Consider the following 16,820-nt stretch of genomic DNA (forward strand, 5'->3'; position numbering starts at 1 on the left):
AGAAATAGTTAACGTATCCCAGCACCTTAATTTAGTAATAATGTAATTCGGGACATTTTAAAGTTCCAACAAAGCCACATCCGGACGTGGTACATCTATTTATTTTATTTATTTATTTAACAGATACAGCTCAGAGGCCATTTTATACTGTATATCTAACAATAATATAACAATAACAATAGAAAGGATTTGGGAAACTATCGTCCAGGGACTGTTTATTAGGTACCATCCCGGTATTTGCCTGGTATGACTGAGGAAAACCCTTAAAAAACCCGGTGAGAACGCTCGGCAGTAGGAATCGAACCCACGACCTTCGGAATGCAAAACCAGTGCTCTACCACTTCAGCTAGTTTGCTCGGCTACATTTTCTTCAAATTGTTATTATTACTTTTCAACTTATACAAACTTGCTTCGTCTTATTTACGAATCATTTTGTCTAACTTGTGTCTTTAGAATAATTGTTTTGATTGTTGAGACTCATATCCTTACTATAACGTAATTACGTTATTTTGAGCAGGAAAGACAAAATAACTTTTTTTTATTAATATTACTTATTTCAATTCACACTAAATTATGAAGGAAGTGAAACAGGATTAAAGTGCATTGCCAAACAGTATAAGAAAATCTGTTTATTAATGATGATCATTAGTATTATTATTTACTATATTATTCCGCTTTACATTGTTTTCTCTTATTGCTTGTTAAATTTTCGAAAACATGCGCCCTTAAGAACGTTACGTGCCTTGGCCTGATTCTAGGAAGTCTAGTGGTAAATCCTGCCATGGTTATATATGGAGGAGTAAATTAATCATTATCTCGTTGCCCTTATTACAGCATACACAATTCAACTAATATGTGTTTCTTGGTAGCATGACGTTCGGAACATCAATATGTTCTAATGCTTTCTCGATATATTGAGTTAATAGGCAACTTCATATTGATTAATCTTAATTTGCAATAAGCTTTTTTTTCAATAAATTTACTTAAAGCTATTTGATATTAAAATGTAAATTTTAAAAAAAATCAATAATATTGGAAAAATGCAGTACTTTATTGTCAATAACATTTATAATATGACATGATCATACTATAACCGTACTTAATTAAATTTCAATATGGGCTAATTGTAATGAAATGAAATGAAATTTCAGACTGCATTTTATGCCACAAGAAACGGATGATTAATGGAAATGAATGGTAGCAAAATTTAATTTGTCTGCTTTCCCACCGGGGGTCAAACCGATGCCTACGTGCACCAAAGGCTAATTCGCTAGTTACTAAACCAGTGTAGAGATTCCAAAAATTAATTGTCGCATATTAAATATAATAATTGTGGGAAACATTAAAAGCATAAACAGTCGGAATTCTTTTTAAAAATGAAATGAAATCTTTTAGTTTAAGGTCCCACGTTTATGCCTTTTAGGGTAAGAGAGACGGATGATTAAGACAAGCGAATGAGGATGGAATGATTGGTAAAGTGAAATGTGTGAAGAAACGGGAGTGTCCGGAGAAAAGCTACGGACACGATGCTGTCCACGGACAAACTCACTTGTCCGGAGATCGAACCAGGGACCGCATGATCCAGAGGTAAGTTCTCTACCACTAAACCACCGTGCTCCCCGGGAGTGCAATTTAAGAACCCTCCTGAAATCACTGAATAAAAGCGAATATAGTATCAGAGAACTTTAATTACAATAAACCAGCAAACCATAATTACGTTTAGGTAAAATTAAACCTAGAATTTAATGTCCCACAATTATACCCTTTAACCTAGCAGAGACGGATGATTAACGAATGCGAACGATTATGGAATTTTTGGAATCAGCGTGTGGGAAGAAGCGGGGGGATCACAAGAAAACCAACAGGAAGGATGCTACCCACCACAAGACCTAAGATCGAATCATATTCATATTAAACTCCTACGTATTGGCTTTCATCATATAGAAAGCTTAGAATTATCATTGGCGATATTTACCAAACAAATGCATGTGTCTTTCAAAGCACAAAAAAAACTTTTTCATTTTTCTTCTTTTTTTCAGGTAATGCTTTCTGATTACAAGCTCCATGTAAAAGTTTGCTGAGCTGATATAATGAACATCCACTGTAATCAATCTTTCCTTTTGAATCAAATTACATTTCAATCTATTGATAGTTTTATATTTCGCTCTATGCATATCTCTCAACTTTGACGTATGGCATGTAATTACCGAGATGTTTATCTATATATAGGACTATATATCGTGCTTACAACTATTATTCACGTTTATTAATAAATAAAAGTAAGAGAGAGAGAGAGAGAGAGAGAGAGAGAGAGAGAGAGAGAGAGAGATGCATTGGAAAAACAAATTCTGAAAATATTCTACCAGAATATGATTGTCATTCAACTTGTAGTAGAATCGCAGGTACATTTTAATTACAGAAAACGTCATTATTTCTGTTATTGCCGCGAGTTAGCATCAATCATGAAATAAAGCAACCACTTTTGCAGCGTGTAGGAAATGTATCATAATGATAAATTTTGTTGATGTCCAGAGGAGAAATTTTAATTTCATTAAAATTGTTTCATAAATAACGAACCATACTAGCATTTATAATAGAGTAAATGTGTTGACTCAATTTTCTACTCATAATCAGATTCTTTTCCTGGTACCTAGTATGTATAAGTCAGTCCACCACTGGTAACGTAGCTTCTTTTTTTTCTGAGACACAGGAAAGCAAGGAGCATTTATGATATCATTGCCCTCTACACTGGGTTCTAGACACACGTTCGAGAGACAAACAGCTTTGAAAATGTTCTCTGTTTTACATGTATACTCGTGTCAAAAATGAAATCAAAGTGAGACTCACTTACATTCTACCTAATTTATTGAGGGGTCAGTACTTCTGTGTTACGTCTTTCCTCCAGTGAATGTCTTTAACTCTCATATTCTGTACAAACTTCTTACGTTATATTTTAAAACCTAGTTTCTTTCATCGTGTGTGTTCCCTCAGTTTCCTCTTGAACCCTGCCTCGAAGATCTGACTCAGGAAATATTTATAATTTCGTCCATAAAATGTTTTTTTTTTTCTGGACAGTTTTATTTTGAAAGGCATATGGTTCTAAACTCTTCACCTAAATCTTAATAGACCGCAATTGCATTGGGCAGCAAGTACAACTATCAGAAAAGACTAATATCGCATCCTCCTACCCTCACTCACATCCATTATCTATGAAAAGTCTTAGTTTCAGAAGGGGAAACGTATTTTATATTATCATTAATCTAGCTTAAATGTCCCATCCTTGCACAGGGAGAATAAGTTTTATGAAAGTATTTAACCACTCACCCGTTACGATATAAATTTCAATGAAAGTGGGTTGACAACAATTTGTAATTTTATCCGCTTCCAATCCTCATTCTTTCTCACTATCTATTTCGGTAGAGCTGAATTTGCACTTATATGGCATCGAAAATGCAACTATTTATTTTAGCAACCCTCAAAACAATGGAAAGGATACAAATATCAGTAGCTTGCGATTGCTTAGAGTAGTTTTCTAAATGTTTGTACCCTGAGAAAAATTTGTTCTCCTAACAGCGGTATATTGCACAAATGTACGGAATCCCCTTGCTTACTACAGAAATCAGTACGGAGCATACATTATCCGTATGCTACATCCAGAGTTGGCGTGGGTCAATGAAAACTTGACCCACGACCCACTGAACCACCACCCACCATGACCCAATCTGACCCATGACCCACCACCCACCGTGGCCACTCTGACCCACCACTCACTGTGACCCACTCTGGCCCACCATGACCCACTACCCACCGTGACCCACTGTGACCCACCACCCACCATGAACCACTCTCATTCACTGTGACCTACGCTGACTCACCAAAATCCATCGTCATCAACTCTGACACATGATCCACGGCCTCTTCTCTACTGAGAGTTTACACTTGTAATAAAACAAGACTGTGGAATTGTCACTAATTTGAGTTTGAATTTCTACGGTCAATCATTCAAGCACCACTCTGTCACAATAACCGTGGATCTGACCTTTACAATATAAAATGCTAAAGTGTTTCTCAGTGTAAAAATTGAAGCACTTCGAGGTGGGGGAAGGAATTAGTGTGTGCTTAAAGTATATTTGTACTAGGAGAGTATTCTTCCAAGTGTTAATTTCTCAACGCATTCTAAAAGAAACTTCTATTCGCAGGAAAATACCCCTGTGCAATATGGAAAATGTTATGATTTCTTAGTTCACAGTATTTTTCTCACAAATATATGAAAAATAAGTTTCTCATAGCGTGTAAAGGTGCTCGGATACCCTCTGTAAGAGCATCCCCACAAAGTATGCTCATAATTGTAATTTGTGTAATCACTAAAACACCACGTTAAATTTAAGTTACAAATATGCATAATTGTTATTATTATGGATATTTCTTCAAAGAAGTTTACCTCTAGTTTATAAAAGGCAAAGAAGAGACTTATTAAAAATTAGGTACAAGTTGAATAACACAAATAAGCCATTAGTAATACAAGTATACATTTTCCATAACTCGTAATTTGCCAACTTAAAACAAATCTGAAATCGGGTTTCTTTCCTGTTGGCCTCCAGAACTTTTCTGTGGTAAATCATCCGCAGCGGAATGATGTCCATCCTTCAGCCAAGAAATAACTAGCTCGCCTGCTTTGAGCTTGTCTAGCGGTGGTCCATTAACATTGATGAATAACAAATTAATGTTTGAGCACTTAGTCTGTTTCTAATATCAGTCATCTGTAAATTCATAAGAGGAAATCCCCGTTCGCACTCTGTCGTGGAAATTGATAGTACTACTACCCGACGTAGAAATTTCTTCAACTCCTCATCGACCTTCTACTTGTTAGAGTCTGATAACAATTTTTCTTGGTCAGTTTTTAAATACTTAGCAAGAAGTATCACCTCTCTATTACCATACATCTTTTCCATATCGACCATGTCAGTTGGCAATGTCGACTTATGGAGAACAGAAACGTCATCTACCACACCTTCGATAGGAAATCTTGTGCATAAATATATAAATTAAAGCCTGATAAACTGATGTTTTCTTATGTGTTTATAAATTTAATTTTTGTAATTACACATGAAGGTTTGATGTCATTACCAAGCCCCCCCCCCAGAAAAGAAAAGGGAACGAGGTTCCGGGGAAGTGTTCAGTGGTGAACGGGAATTTTCCTCCTTCTTCTTCTTCAATTACCACACTGTTGTTTGTCATGGGCCAAATTACGATGAATTTCAATTAAATTATCATAGTATAATTATTTCCTTGTTGAATTAGCCTATCAATACTTTTCAGTTGAAAAAAAGGATGAAATTTGAGTCCCAAAGCAAGGTAAGCAGACCAACGTAAAGAAAAAGAAAGTAAAATTTTCCATCTAGTTATGCATACAATCCAAACTTAAAATTTCCGTGTAATTAAGTTTACATTACAAATTTTGTCTATTTTTCTCGCAACTTTATGGGCTGATTGCCCTGTGCTGTAAGCGCTCCACATAATAAATATAAGCTTCTTCAATTATTATAGTAGAAAGCAATGGATATATGAAGCAAAGCACTCTATTTTATGTTTCTGTATTTTTTTTCTGAACTAATATCGATCGTTTTCGATCATTTGTACAAACCAACTCACTACCAATTTTCCATATATAGAAAGTGCCCGCCCCCCATAAACGAGAATTTTACAAAATGCTAGGACACATTCTGTTTATTTTCAATAAAGAGCTAATATACTGAATTTCAGCTCAGTAAGTTTAACGGCTTGCGAGATACTCATTTTTTTCGCAAAAAAAAAAAAAAAAAAAAAAAAAATCGGATCCTCACTACCTCCTTAGGATATGTATAATAATGGAAGCAATATAACATCCCAGTTTGGATTAAGGCCTCCTATATACCAAAAATCATTTCATTTGATTTTGGAATTTGGCCGTGATGATCAGGCACACATTGTTACATTCAATTCTTTATATAAATTTACCAGTCTTCAGAAGATGCTGTCCACAGTGCAGTGAGCAGAGTCGGTAGGTCAGACTGAGTCGGTGGGTCGCAGTGGGTCATGGTGGGTGGTGGGTTGCAGTGGGTCACGGTGGGTGGTGGGTCACAGTGGGTCACATCCTGTTGACCCACGACCCACTGACATACTCAAAAAACTTGACCCACTTGACCCACTGACCCACTCCATCTCTGCTACATACGCACTGCCCTTAGATGTTACATCATGCTGTCGCAGGATGTCTGACATCTAACAGTTTTCCGTATATCACATGCATATACTTATGTTATATTCCTCAGTTATATGCTACATATGTCAATTTGTATGTGAGATCCTGACCGCCTATATTGGTTCATACGGAAAGTACGTACAGATGGAACACTTATACATAAAGTATTATAAAACATGCGTTTTCAGTTATACGTCTGGTGTACGTTAAGTTCAAAAACTACAGGAATTACGCATTTAACCTACATTTTTTTTCTCAGTGTGTGGTCCATGTTACATGCTCACGTCAACATTGACGTCGTGCTAATGGTAATCAGCTGTTTTACCAGTGCAACCTGGCTTCGTTTGCCCATCCATGCAATGCAATTCTTGGCGAACTGTGATTGTCGGCACAGATTTTGGAACGTGCTGCTGGAGTTCATTTATCACTTGCAATGAAGTCGCACGATCGTTCCGAGTGACACTTCTTCCAAATTCTATTCTTATTTGACGATGTGGTTTCGTCCGTAGGGTAAGTTTTATAAGCTGTCATCACCTTAGAAATGTTCCTCGCAACACACGCAACACAGTTACCTCCTTCGTCATGCATAAGCGCATAATCGAGTGCCAACAATTTATCATCTTTGGAAATCAGATAGGCCTAGGTCCCCTATTTTATACTATCACCGTCTGCTCAGTTTAGCAGAACACTATAATTTTACTGCTCCTCATATAGTACGGAGTTCGCCTTAACACATCACCTCTAACAGGTCGAAGCTGCGGTCGCTGCCTGATCGTTGTCAACCCAGATAATAAACTTGATTACAAACTCAAGTGCCTCTTTTAAATTTAGAAATCATTGTTAATTTCTTGAGTTTGAAGTCTGCAGCACATCAGCGGCCATAAAAGTCAGCCTGATCGTAATGTTTATAGGAGAGATATTGTGTATAGTTTGAAAGATCGCCAAGTTTTATTCAACGTCTGATTTATACAATAAAAAGGTAAAAATACAACATTTAGTAAAGACTCCTTTGACTCTAACAAGGGAGGGTCACGAAGTGGCTCCGCTGTGATCCGAACGAGACAATTGTGTTTGCATTTGATATGTTATAATTAGACGAATCCCAAAGTGATATGTGCCACCGGGCAGAGTGTTGTGAGTTACAACATATTTTGTAATGTAAAATCTACAAAGCTGGCAGAATAGTTTGAACCGGGTCATTTGTTCGGAAACGGTTGGATAAATGGAAAGCTCGGTGAACACATATCAAATCATTTTCTAGGTCACACATTTTGGGATAAAAAAAGTTTGCCCCAGGATCGCCCGCAGGGTCTCAGACGAAGTCCAACTCAAAATTTTCAAATGGCAAGCAGAGTTAAGTAGTACATCGTTTGAAAGCTGTTGTATAATTTTAAAAAAATGGATCAAATCTCTACTCTCTACCTAGTACAACCCTGTGCAAAATGGCAGCGGGTCAAAATGTAAACCTTGAATCCAAGATGGCCGCTTAAAACGTGTTATTCATACCAGTATCAATCTAAATCTCTGTTTTTCTCTATTATGTATTTAGAAACAATAGAAAGACTAAAGAACAACTGAATTTCGATCCACTTCAACTATTATTTCATTCCGTAACAACATATATATGCTTTGTTCCTAATGCACGTTCGTCACGGTTCTCTTGATATATTTTACCTGAATAAAACGAATATGTGATGAACACACAACTCTGACTTCCTATTTCTACTGTTATGCAAAAGTTGAATCCTTCGGGTATTTTTCTAATTCTGTCATACGTAGTTCACACATAAATGACTTGCTGCACTCGTCTGGTTGGGGGCTCTATTGTAACGTATTCATGATGGTTAGATTTGTATGCCATTCGTTGGTTTGATCGCAATATTTCAAGCAAAACAGAATATACAAAATAAATAAATAAATAAATAAATAAATAAATAAATAAGCAGTCATTTGCAAGATTGGCGAGCAATACCAAACAACGTGTAAATCATTTCAGTGCATCGAGCTGCGCAAACTTTGTTCCTTTGCCACAACATTCCAAGAAATGGCATATTTATATACAAACTCATTTTTCACGCTGGCCGAGGATTTTTCAATTGTTTTTCTTTAAATTTTGACCCGACGCTATTTTGCACAGGGTTGTCGTAGAGAACAGAGACTTCCTCCATTTTGTTTCATTTTCAACATCTGTCAAACTATGTGCTATTTAACCTCCCTTGCCATTTGAAAATTTTGAGTTGGACCCCATCTGGGACCCTGCGGGAGACTCTGGGGCAAAATTTTTCCATAAAAAAATGCATCCTTCAAAATGGTGGGATATGTGTTCGCCGAGTTTTCCATTTACCCAACCGTTTCTGAATAAATGACTCAATTGAAACTATTCTGCCAGGTATTTTTTTGTAGCTTTTACATTACAAAATATGTTGTAACTCACGATATCCCGCCCGGTGGCACGTGTAACTTTGGGATTCGTCTAGTTCAGGCCTGTCCATGAATTGGCTCCCGGAGCCAAAGCGTGAGCGGGCACGAGCGAAGATAAGAACAGGTGAGCACAGGTGCTGCTAGCTTCGCTTCTTCCACTGCATCCGATAAGTGTTGCCAACCACACATGATGGCAAAAAAACTATGACCAAGCCTGGCCAGAAATTCGCACGATGATAAGCATTGAGCAGACGCAAGCGTGAAATGTGCAGGTGTGCTCTCCCCCTCCCCATTTCGAAAGCAGTGACGCGAAAACACTGCAGGAAATAAAATTGGTACGTTTTTTGGTTGAGGAAGACGCATGATAGAGGTTACAGTTAGCGTTGAAGTAACTAACAAATGAACAAGAAAGAAAGAAAGAAAGAAACTAATATTAAACATGTCATCTTACAGACGTAAAAACGACTGCAAAAATCGGAAACGAATTGTTTCAGACCTTTTTAGCTTGCTTACACAATTCGTGACGTTGTATTACATTAGCACTCGGTCTGTAATTTGTCATTCGCTTCACGTTTGCTAAGTTGTAAACGCCTTTCGTTGCTAGATTGATAGGAGAACGACGGGAGGTTGAAAATAATAATAATAATAATAATAATAATAATAATAATAATAATAATAATAATAATAATAATAATAATAATAATAATACGCATTATTATTATTATTATTATTATTATTATTCGGACCAAAGAGGGATGAAAATGGGGATTGGAGGAAATTCATAACTAGGAATTGCATAGTTTATACCGCTCACCTAACATTATTAGGGTTATGAAGTGTAGAAGGCTCAGGTGGGCAGGCCATGTAGCCAGAATGGAAGAAATTAGAAACGCTTTCATAATTTTAACTGAAAACCCAATTGGAAGAAGACCACTAGGAAGACCTAGGCGTAGATGGGAAGACAATATTAAGATGGATCTTGCAGAAATAAGAGTACAGAGTAGAAACTGGATCCAGTTGGCTAAGGACATAAGTTAGTGGAAATATTTTGTAAACGCGGCATTGAACCTTCGGGTTCCATAGACCATAGAGTTAGTTAGTTATTATTATCTAAAAGAAATGTTCAAATGTTGTTAAGAGACAATTACACAGAAGAACCGAGTTTCGACCAAACACTAATTTGCCGGAAGGAAATTCCAGTGCAGTCCAGCCTACTTTAAGCGTTATCCGTGCAACCCACGTTTCATGTTCAAGACATTGGGAATAATTGTTCGTATCATTGAGTTGGAACGTTTCCTTTTGAATTTACGCTATTACAGTAGACCTACGCTATTACAGTAGGCCTACAACATTGTGACTTTCAAAATCAGTCAGTAACTATCGAAGAAAGACAAGCGTGTAGCTTCAGTCGTTGAAATGATTTAACATTCTTTTTCACTTTTAACAAGCCACCGGCAAGCAACCAGCCAGGGACAATACATTTTTCCTTATTAAAAAGACACTCCTTGTTAAAAAAAAAAACAAAAAAAAAACTAATTGCAGTCACTAACGGTCACACTTAAAAATGGAAAATCTCTTTGGCTCTATTAATATTTTGTTTGATTCTTTGCGATCAAAGTAACTTTAAAAGTGGAGTAAGAAATACTATTCTTCCTATTGATAGTGCAATAGTGGCTTCTAATCTCCACAACCAACCCCTTGCTAAGCCTATTCGTACACACATACATGCATAAGCTAATTTTCTGGAGATATACTTAGATAATTACAAACAAGTGCTACAGTTTTTTCTTATCAACAGATTATCTCTTTTCCTAAAAAGCGAAACAACATAATATAACAAACCCACACTCGGATATAACAAACCCACATCCCTCTTTAACAAAAGGAAAGAAAAAAGAAGAAAAGGAACGTACATAGTTTATCATTTGATTGCTGTTACAAGTTTGTATTGTCTATAGTTAACGGTTACCACATTGTAAAAAAACACTTTACACTAAATGGCAATCAGTTACCATACATACTTTTTTTTTTGGTAAGCTAGTGATTACCGCCAAGGTTGACAACACTTCCGCTCCTCTAAGGACAAAACCCGAAGATCCACGAAGCACGAACAATGGTATTTGCTCGTAGAATGCTCGTGAGCGTTCACGAGGAGAGTTTCCACTATCTGCTCGCCGTGGGCAGGGCTGGTCTAGTTATAATATAGGGTGGGTGCGCTATGTATGGAATACGTTTCTAATGTGAAATACTAGACTATTTTGTCTGCTATGTGCTGCCACCGACTAGACTTTACTTAAACTTGTACATAGTGACGCCTTCAGTCTGGGCATGAGTGGTTTGCTGCCGAATGATAACATAACATTTTATTTAGTTGCAGAATATTTTTGGAAGAACTTGAGTTTTTCGGGCGTATACTCCCGGGCTGCTGAACTTACTCAAAAAGGCAAATATTCTTGTTGAGTTTGTGATATTTAGATTACGTATATAGTGTGCCGTAAGGGCATAAAGATTCAGTACACAGTGAATCACGTAAGCGTTGTTAGGAAGAGAACTATCCAAAATGGAGATTTTCCTAATATGAAATACTAGCAGGATCCTAATATGGAATATTCCTAAATAAGTTAATACGTATGTGAACTAGAAGTAAAGAAGAATAACAGAATTGTAAGTTATATTAGACCTGACATATTATTTTAGACCAAGCGTCAGCGAACGTCTCCTAATCGAGACGTTTGCATTTGTGTTGTCTGTCTGTCTGTGTGTCTCGAGATAACTCCTGAACGTGTGAACTGATTGGAATGAAACTTTCACAGAATCTTTATTGGTTCAAATGTCCGAAATGCCATGTCGTCTACAGTGCAAAGTAAAGAGAACAGCACGATAGTACCGATGGAAGTAGTGAGTCTTCTACCAGAACTATAGCCACAACATCGCAATACACGTGGTCTAAAACCAGGTGAGGCGAAAGTAGTTACGAGCACTCCACATAAAAATGACTTAGAAACTGCGTCTACTTTATCACAACTGGCCTTTAAATCATCATTGCAAGTAGTTAAAACAAACGTTTAGTTTTTCAAGCCCCGCCCAAGAAAATCCAACCGAAACAGCCAAAGAGAAACATATCAAGCCACTACAAATCAGGAAGTTAATCCGAAGAGTCAGTGAGTGACTTGAACGAAGATAGTGACAGTTTAAATGATCCTACTGATGATAATGTTGATGAGGAATGTGAACATTGTGGTAAATTGTGTTCGCTTAGTGCAGTGGAGAGGAATTGGTTAAAACGCCCAGTTTGTAAAGGATGGTTCCACGAAATATGTCCCATGAAAGGTGGAAAAAAAATATGTTCGTGGCCATTGTTTTGTAAAGTGAAACTAGAATCAAAATTTGGATGCCTAGAGACATACTAATCCAGCATGTTTGAATTTTTGTTTCTTTTATATACCTAGGTAGTTTCTTTTTACTTTATTTGGCGCGCGTAGTTTGATTTCCCAACTATTTTATTTTATTATTTTTATTATTGATTGTATCTAGTAAACATGATTATTCGAAGATAAAATATATTATAGCTACTCCAAAAGTTAAAATAAAGTAGCTATTATAGCCTATGACAGCAATTTACAAATATAGGCCTAGTAATGAATAAGTCGAGTCAAGTTCGATAATTATCTTTGTACTATGTAAAAGTCTGGTATTTCTGCTGTTTTATGTTTTAATTATCTTAAGAATGTTATGTAATGTTTGTTTACTTATAGACCTACCAAGTATGTTATATTGGCTACAGTGCCTACAATGCAACAATTAGATACTTCGAGCATGGGCACGATCCCTGCTTAGATCGCTCATATTGAGAGAGTTTTCCCCAGTTTCCCTCAGTTCCATCTGACATGTGCCGGAATGGTACTTTTCCTGAGGTTAGGGCCGAGCCCTTTCAAATTCGTAGGCTTATCTTAAAGGCCGATGTGATCTCGGAGTTGGAGACTCGAACACTTCCTTTGCTCCTCTCCTTGTCGAATGTATTGCCCATGCTCGAATTATCCAAAAGTCGCACTAGAGGTAGACGCGCATATTTCATTCTAGTGTTCCATTTTAAGAAAAGGTAGTGTTCCGTATTAGGAGCGGGGTGTGCCTAATATGGGAAATGAAGTTTATTTCAATTTTGTAATATTGTAAAAAAAATAAATAACGTGGAATACACTTTCACACTTGTATTTTGTTTTGCAAAGGTACCACAAGTATTATGATTGATAATATTTTTGTTCTGGGATACGCATTTCTAACAAATGAAGAAGAAACAAAAAGTATTCCATATTCGTTGCCTTTACCTTATCAAATGCAAACACAATTGTCTCGTTCGGATCTCAGCGGAGCAACTTCGTGACCATATCTTGTAAATAATCGCACTTAGTCGTTTACTGCTTTATTGGCACTACGTTTTGTCTAGCAAATATACGAGGGGTGAAACTGGATAACTATGGTGAAACAGAACCGGCCAGTATCCGGTTGTACTATACCTAACTAGAAAATAACTGAGTCGTTTGATTGTGTAAGTAGGTCTAACTGTTCAATCTAAAAATAACTGAAATAATTTAATAAGCACATAATACTTCAAGCAGGGCTGGATCCAGGATTCTCTGAGGGGTTGCACCAATAATTACCAGTACATTTGAATTAAATTTGAGTTTTTTTTTTAAATGCCTTTAGGCATCTGTGATGTAAATGAGGAATTCCTATGGAAATGCAAAGTGTCTGCTCTTGATGAATTCTTTTCCTCCAATCTTCAGAAAATCGACTTAAACTATTGATTTTGCAAAACTCACTGCTAGCTTCTCGCTTTAGGTAGTGTATATTTACAACGAAGGGGGATGCACTTGCACCTTTGCACCTCCTAAATCCGGCCCTGACTACAAGCTATTATTCCTGTTGAGTTTATAATTCTGGAAACGCTTCAAACTAAACGATTTCTAACAATAAAATGCATAAAACAATAATAATGTTTCAACAATATTGTTAATTGTACAAACACATTTATAAAAATTAATACAATACTAGCAACAATACAATACTAGTAACTGTGATTGTCTAAAGTATCTGAAAATGACATAAAAAATTAAAGATCTTAACTAAAATAAATTCTCAAAAAAAAAAAAAAAAATACACTGACTCTAGTCCTGCTATGTATTTTTCGTGCTGTTGTTATACACATTTTATATAAATGCGTGTTTTTTTTTTCGGATTTGAATATACCTGGAAATTGCAAACGGAAATTAGGCCTATTATCAATGAGTCAATAAAACATTAAATAAGCCAATATAGGCAATATAAGTACATTTTTTTTGTGAATTTTATAAAAACACAACAACGTTTGTGTAGGTTACTACTGCTCGCTAATATATATATATATATATATATATATATATATATATATATATATATATATATATATATATATATATATATATGGGGAGTGGTCAAAAAGTTTCTGGAGTGTTGTAGTTTTAGCATTTGTGATGCAACCACAGTGAATCTTGTACAGCGCAATCCTTAGGTTGCCTAATTATAAATTTAACAATTGAAAACACGTCTTAGCAGGCAAAAAGATGAGCCTCAAAAGTAGCCGTCAAAAAAGAGATTAGAACGAACGTGAAGGCTCAGCTTCGGGATATACCAAAAAGGTACTTTCATCAGTCTTTTTAGCAATCGCAGGATCGCTAAAGCAGGTGTATGTTGTGTATTCCGAATATACCTCCTTTGAAGGCAATTCAGTAAATGTGAACTTATATTGTAGAAATAGAGAGCTATAAGAATATTTCGGGAACTTTTTTGACTGTCCCTTGTATATATATAATTAATAACGTTATTAAAAAAAATAAATTATAGAGATCTCCAAATTTTGATATTATAACAGTAAATATCATTCTGCACTTGTTCCATGCATAATTCTACAGCACTTACTACTAAAACTATATCTTCCGGAAGCCATCAAACCTTAGTTAGCGATTCTACTTTAACTTTCCCTAAATACGGGAACTGAAGCCAAATATCTCCCACCAAAACAATTAACGATTTCAACTCTTGTATACTGCAACTCACGCATGTCGTTTTGAAGAACATCAAAGAGAGATGTCGAGAAATTCTCTGCAGCAATCATCGTAGAACGTGATTTTAGTAAAGGGAGTATGGAGCATAATAAATCAATCACATAAAATCAGAAAAAAAAATGAACCTAAATTACTGCTTTTAGGTATACCAAAGACCATATGAATAGAAGAAAGAGAACCAGGAAAAGTAGACCCTTCTGACTATTGAATAGATGGTTTATATGTTTGTTCAGTCTATTGAAAAGCCAGACGTAGTTTTTTCCTCTTTTTTTTACGAAACCATGTGAGTTTGAATGAATGCTTGAAATGCCGTAAGTAGTTTATTTTACTTCTGTGATGCATTGTCGACATGAAAGTCTAATATATTCAAGACAATCCAATTTTATTTACAACTACCTCAATTTACATGGGAGTTTTAATAATAATAATAACAATAATAATAATAATAATAATAATAATAATAATAATAATAATAATAATAATAATAATAATAATAATAATAATAATAATACGTCTCTCAACAACATCAACATAATAATGATGATTTAGAGCCAGATCGTGAATATCTACCACATGAGATATACAAAAGTAGTAAATTTACATTCATTCATTTCCAGGTCTTCGAAACCGTTAAACATACAAAATAAACTACAATTGTTCTCTTTGAACCCTAAGCTGTAAATAAAATTGCAGCTTGACACAGAAGTCCTGTATAATGCAAAATCTAAGAGCCGAGAGGACTTTGAAGGCTCTTCCAACGTTCACTAGATCTCGGAAAATGTATGGCGTAGAAAGTGTATAGCAGGATAAGAGGGTGAAAAGTGCCCTTACACCGGTTGCTCTGACATTTATACCACAAAAGTATCTCATATCCAAAGATAACTTTGGCTAGAAAATCAACTTCAAATCCCTTCAAATTTCGAAGTTATTGTTGAAAATTCGAAAATAAAAAAAAAAGGTTCACATCTCCGAAATGACTTGAGTTACGAGGTTGAAATAAAGTATGAATATACTTTGCTCCAAGTGTCTTACAGAGAACACGAAACAATGTATTTTGCTCTTCATATTTCTAGCGAAAATTCGGTAAAAAGTATTCAAATTCAAATCTTTTTTGTTTCATGTTTGAGTAACCACCTTCTATTTTTCAGCATTGAAGCAGCATTAACAAAATTATAGTATACATTTGACCATTAATTGATAAATAGGTGCGACTAGGTGTAAAATGAGGGAAACTAAATTCGGGATGCTGAAGTGTCACCTGCAAGATCAGGGATGTGCACCAGTCGAGACATGTCTGGAATCTCGACTAGACTGGACTCAAATTCGAGTCGAGATTTAAGTCAAGACACACTTTGTAAAATTCGAGACGAGTCGAAACAAACGTATTTCTCGACTCGAATTTTCGAGTCGAGACTGCTCGTAAAAGTTTACACTCAACTCGAATGTCTCGAAAATTATTCTATAATTTTTAATATTATTTTAAAAACACGTACTCACTCAGAAACAGCCTTGAAACCAATTCCAACATTTATTACTTCAGAAAGGTACAGAACCATAAACCTAATAGCTGAACTTACGTGATCAAGATTTAATTTTTACATCAATTTAGAGAATTAAAACTAATAATTAGTGTCGTGATATTTGATTGTACTTCAAATATAATAATAATAATAATAATAATAATAATAATAATAATAATAATAATAATAATAATAATAATAATAATAATAATAATAATAATTGATTATCTTGTTTGTATAAAACTATTGCGATAAAGTGAACTTTATAAATTCTCTGAATGAGCAATTGGCAGTTTATAGTAATTCAGCATAGTTATAATTGGCAGGTGGGTATGTAAATTGCATTAAGTCAAAAATTAGTGTTCTAGAGAAGTCGCATTTGAAAGTTCAGACATAAATCCAAAATTCAGTTTTGGTAAAATGATTACTTGCTCTAGCTCTTCATGTTAATACGACTGTTTTTTGGATTTATATCTGAAACCCTAAACCGGATTTTTGGACTTATAAGTAAACTTTCAAATGCGACTTCTCTGGAAC

Source organism: Thermobia domestica, chromosome 6 (assembly GCF_964235325.1).
Source record: "Thermobia domestica chromosome 6, izTheDome1.hap1.1, whole genome shotgun sequence".
Classification (NCBI taxonomy): Eukaryota; Metazoa; Arthropoda; class Insecta; order Zygentoma; family Lepismatidae; genus Thermobia; species Thermobia domestica.